The following is a 5,731-nucleotide window of genomic DNA, read 5'->3' on the forward strand; positions in this document are numbered from 1 at the left end:
GCGGCAACGATTAGCAATCACAACRTATCATTTCCGATGCCAGGTAGCATTCAATCAATCTGTCAGTATTTCCACAGCACGGGTGGTGGGTGGCTGATTGCTGCCACAGACCCGTTCTTCTGCACCTGGGTACCAGCTTCCCAGGCCTGTGCCTGGGACCTCACGAGAGGTCTAGGGGAAGATTTATTCTGTGGAGATCTGTAACCCTGGCCAAAGCTTTAGCATGAGGGYGGCCTTGAAATTCGTGTAAGCACTGGGCTATGGTGGCGGTTCCATGGTCCAAGCTGTGGATTTAAGGTCGAGCTTCCTCAGTTTCAGTGGCTACCACTGGGCTGTGATCAGYTTTGTCATGGATCTCATCATCTCACCTCTGCCACTCTGATGACACATCTGTGTGGGCATTTTTCAGAGCTCCTACTGTGATGTGGAGCATCGGGTTAGAGATCTTTTAGGCAAACTTGATGGCTACAGGTCGTGATGGTGTTATAGATAAGAAGGCCTTGAAGTTTCTCAGATAGCATGTAACTGGTGCACAGCTAGGGGTTTCGCTATCAGAACAGGAGAGACCAGTTTGACCCCAACTGCAAAACTGATAAGCATGACAAACAAGAGGAAGAGCCAAGTCGAGACTTACATGGAAGTTCCAGCCAAGAATCCTACTAAAGGTCATCCTGGCATTCCTGGTATGACACCTACCCACTGCCAGAGACCCAGAAGGCAGCCCCTCATGGACTCAATGTGCACACATAATAAAATGCAAACATATAAGTGAATTCCCAGAAAAGTAAAGGTAAAAAGTACCCAACTTAATTGTAATGAATATGTATGGACGGTATCAGATAGAAGCTCAATGAGCCTTGGTCCTGGGGGAAGTATTAGGTGGAAGGATCCCCCACATCCCTGCTGCCTATAAAAGGAATGCCTGCTTCTAAATGCCTCACTGGTGTTAAGGAGCTTTATTTTCTGGTTTTGGTAAGAACGGGATACACCCACAAGTGCTGACAGAGCTGATGGATTTTTTTTTCCTAGACCATTCTCCACCATCTTTGAAAGGTTGTGGAGAACTGGAGAGGTGCTGGAGAACTGGAGGAGATCCAGTGTCGCTCTAGTCTTCAAGAAGGGCAAGAAGGAGGACCCAGGATACTCAGGCCAGTCCACCTCCCGTCCATCCTTGGAAAAGTGATTCAATGGCTCATTCTGAATGTCATCTCCAAGCATGTGGAGGAAAGGAGGGTGATCAGAAGTAATCAGCATAGATTTAGCAAGGGGAAATCCTGCTTAACCAACCCGAGAGCCTTCTATCATGGAGCGACTGGCTGGGGAAACGAGGCAAGAGCAGTGGATGTTGTCTCCCTTGACTTCAGCAAGGCTTTTGATGCTGCCTCATTATAGTCACTAACACATTACCATTTGTCTCTGCTGACAGGAAAAAATGAGTTTCAAACAGCCGGTGGAGAAAGAGGTGGACTTCTTGCACTGCATAATGAAATATGCAGCTCATCCAACAAGAACACATGATCAGATTCCTGATTTCCTCCACACTGGTTTTCATCCAAGTGAAGTACTKTTTCCAAGAAACACCAATGAAGAATACATTACAGAAAGCTGGGGGGGTTTTACACACAGTAAAGCAGGAATGCATAACACTGATATTTCCAAGGACACACAGGACCACCACCTTCGCTCTCCTAGGGAAAACAATGTGTTCTAACAGAACTGTAAATGGAGTCCTTGAAGTCTGCTCAAGTTCTGTGAGAACGACCCTTACGATAGATACAGATCAGGCAGAGAAAGGCTGGAAGAGGCTTCCTTTGRGTTAATCTATGGGCACACAAATGAATTCCTCATTTGGCAAAATGAGCCCTTTTCTTGGGAGGTGCTAATCTGGAATGGCAAATTGCATAGGTGTAATCCTTTTCTGCCTGCATCCTTAAGACGCTACCTATTTGAATACAGCTGCTGCGGTGTGCTTTACAGGTGCCGTGTCAGGCAAGGCTGATTTGCTTCAGAGGAAAGCAGCTCGAGAAACCAGCCAATACGATTTTAAAGTAAAGGTCACGCTTGCTGTGTCCTCTATAACTCTCGTCTTTTCCTTACTACTTCTAGGCTGCGTGGTGGCTTTCTGCAAGTGCAGAAGACCAAAAGGGTAAGTTTTCTGATCGCAGGCCATGCCCATGGATTCAGATCCCTTCAGGGCACCTTTGAGCCCTCCGTGAACTGAAGGCAGGCACCACCACAGGCCTCAGGATTACTGTTTTGTGTGCTTCTTAACAGTAACCAAACTCAGCATAAATAATCAATGCAAAGAGGACTTTGGGATAATAAACGAAGGTTGCTGGGCCTCACACTTGGCAAAAATTGATAATAGCTGCAAAAGGCTGCATGCGCATACAGTGAATTTGCTTGCTTCCACCCAACAAAAGAAATTGAAGGGAGAAATTATTAAAAGACACAAAATACTGTTTYTGAGAGTCAATGCACAAAAAATTTCCTGATTCCCCTGGGTAGAATAGCATCCTGATTCCTGTTCTGTATTTCAGGCTTTTTTCTAATAAACTCCGACGCTTGCCCAAACAACAGAGGATACCTTGTCCATCCTGCTGTCACCTTCTGATGGGAGTTTCTAATTCTTCAGTTTCTAGAGCTGCAGAAAGCAGCGCACAGGCTGCGACAACCACATCACATCTATGGAGCGTCTCACACGCTGACAGCTCCGCATCAAAACCTTGACCCTTCACAGCCTCCATGGACAACATATCATCCATTTCTGCTGAATCAGCTCAGAGAAGTACTCCTTCATGGAAAGCCTTAAATGCAGACCAAAATTAAATATAAACTCACTGACTGTGTCAGACTGATGCAATCTCAAACTCCCATGCGGCTGGTATGACACGTGGACAATTATGTTTTTAAAAGCAGTGTTTATGATTACTCGAGTTACACGAGAAACGTGTAACTTGAAATTTCACGATGGGACGGAAAGAGCTTTACATTTTGGTGAGAAAGGGGCTCAAAATTAAGGTGTGATCACAAACACAGGTTTGCAGCCAAACTTTAACCACTTTGGAGTCAAGGGCCAGGGGATACAATCTTAGTCTGTGCAGTGAAGCTCTAGGCTTGTTTTGCCTCATGCCCTCATCACGCAGATAAGGACCTCACCAGAACATGCATGCTGCTGATAACGACATGGGACAAAGGGCCACAGGCACAGAGAATTTCACAGCCCCAGGAGGGAAAAGCACCTCCAAGGAGGTGCTTCACAAGGTGAAAATGAGCTGCTGAGTCCAGAGAGCGCTCTGACGATTCCGCGAATAGAAGGGACTGAGCCAGCTACGGAAACTGGAAATTCCCAAGCCCCTTGCCTGATTGGGGATGTTCACCCAAAGAAACCTCACACTGGTTCCTGCAAGCTTTTCTCATAGCCGTGGTCTTGTAAGGTTTGTGCACCTAGATATTAACCTGACCTCACCATTGTGGGATGGCTTGGCTAGCTGTAGGTTTCGCTGGAATCACCATATTATTTGTCTGCCTTTCTTGTTGTTTGGTAGTTTCACAGTAAACTAGTTAGCCTTCAACTGATAGTCATGGTGTCATGTCTGCTATCACATCCCAAGCCAACATGGCAGTTAAATATTTCTGTGCATTTTTTTTTTCGGTGTCAGGAGCAGGACACGATACAGAGCACCATGACTAGCCCTGACCCAGTGATAACTGCTGGAGGATTATGCCACCCACCGAGCTCAGACTCCTTGGCTGCAGGGACTGCCTCTTCTCTTTCCTTAGCTACCTTGATTAGGGAAAACCAGAAAGACAAAAAGAGGAAAGGGATGTTGCCTTATTTATGCTCCATAGCTTGTCAYCTCAAGGCTACTGAGCACTGCCTGAAAGTGGCCAACCCCCAGCTTGCCTCCCTGCAGGCTTAGGGATCCACGCTGCGCTTAAAACTAAACACAGTGCTGTGACAGATGTTATTGCAAACCTCTGCTTACTAGCTATTCGCTGGACATCTCCTGTAGACATGTAGCTGAGCATGGCCAGGCTAGTAAAGAATCATGCTCTGGCTACTGTCCCAGAGGCAAAAAGCCCTCCAAATACTTAGAAGCTTGGAAAGTGTGCTTAGCCCAGGGACACAGGCAAGTCACCAGGTCCCAGTGGCAGTGGTCTGGGCTCTTGCCAACCACCTCCCTACATGCCACACACTCCTTGGCCGCAGATGAAGGCCCAGGTGCTCCTCCCACTGCTCCTTCAAAGGGGGAACTCAGAGGGCAGAAAACCTCCAGCCCCTTACCTCCTCCCATGTTACTCAGATCTTTTGGACGTACAATTACTGGCCCCGGGGCACTGATCTCTATGCTGTGGCATGGAGCATCCACCTGATGGGATCTTTGGATCTGGAAATAGATGTCACCCTTAATGACTASTTACAGCTACACTGCCCCATCGATACTGACAGTCATATTTCTGTTATTAACAAGTTTCATTGCCAGGGACCACTTCCTTCTAGCTATGCTGTGGTCTGTGGATTTGTGGGATCTCCCTCACCCTCTCCATAGCTACGGTCACCTGTGACTTCCCTAAGGGACACACAGTTGGAGGAACTGCAGTCTTGGGGGACTCCAACATCCTCCGCTTGATCTTACTTAGACACCAAACTTCCCGTGATACTTAAGGAATCGTATGGTGACCAGTGGCTCTGAAGTAAACTTCCCCTAGTCCTTGTACCCTGAGGAGCACCTCCACTATCGTCTATGACCTATGCTGTTAATCTGATGCACTGTCCTGTAAACCTACAAGCTCCAAAACAGATCACTTCTGCCCTCTCAGAGGAGCAGGGAATAATCATCCACACCCACTCTCCTTTTCATAGCTGTGTGTGCTCTGTAGGCAAACCCAAAACCTCTTGGGGCCTGATGGTTGAGTGTAAAAATGGAAATTCCACCTCTTCTCCTCCCCATGTGGCTCTTCCCAGAGCTTCTGGGGCAATCAAGGCCGTTCACCTAGCTTCTTAGATATGGACAGGTGTGTTCAAGGTTAAACAGACATTTTTCCACTTCCCAATGCACTCCAAAGGCTGAACTTGCTCTGCTCTTGCTTGGGATGCCATTCCTCTACTCATTTGCCTCATGGTGACTATAACAGGCCTACCCCACTCACATCCTCTTAGCTGCAGCACTAGCCAAAATCCTTCCCACTCCTGAGGCCTCCTGTCACTAGGATATCGATGGCATCCTGTTGGGCACCCTGCTGCACAAAACGGTTACACAAGATAATTACTAAAAGGAAAATGAGTAAATATGTGAAAAAAAAGTTAAAAAGCATGTTGCGGAACATAAGTACGGAGCAAAACTGAAGGATGAAAACAATATAGTTAAGGAATAACAAAAATCTAAGTCTGTAATTTAGAAACACTAGCTGAATCAAGGCTCTCACTAGCTATGATACTGCTGGTGTCCATCTTACATGGCAGCACAAGCAAGAAAGGCAGGGCTCATTTAGAAGGTTGACAGAAGAGTAATTCAAAGAAGGGCAGGAAAGGCAGGTCAGATGAGGCACATGCAGACCAAAATCTGCACTTTTGGGTATTTCATAGCTCTATAAAGTGAACCATGAGCACAGAGCCATATGATTAGCCCTTGCCCTTCCTAGACAAAGTCTGGTTTCAGGGTAACAGTCACTAACTTTTAAGACTTCCATTCCAACATGAGAACTTAAACACTTTTTCAGATAAGAG

Source organism: Rhea americana, unplaced genomic scaffold (genome assembly GCF_003343005.1).
Source record: "Rhea americana isolate MKP2758 unplaced genomic scaffold, rheAme1 scaffold_418, whole genome shotgun sequence".
In the NCBI taxonomy this organism is placed as follows: domain Eukaryota; kingdom Metazoa; phylum Chordata; class Aves; order Rheiformes; family Rheidae; genus Rhea; species Rhea americana.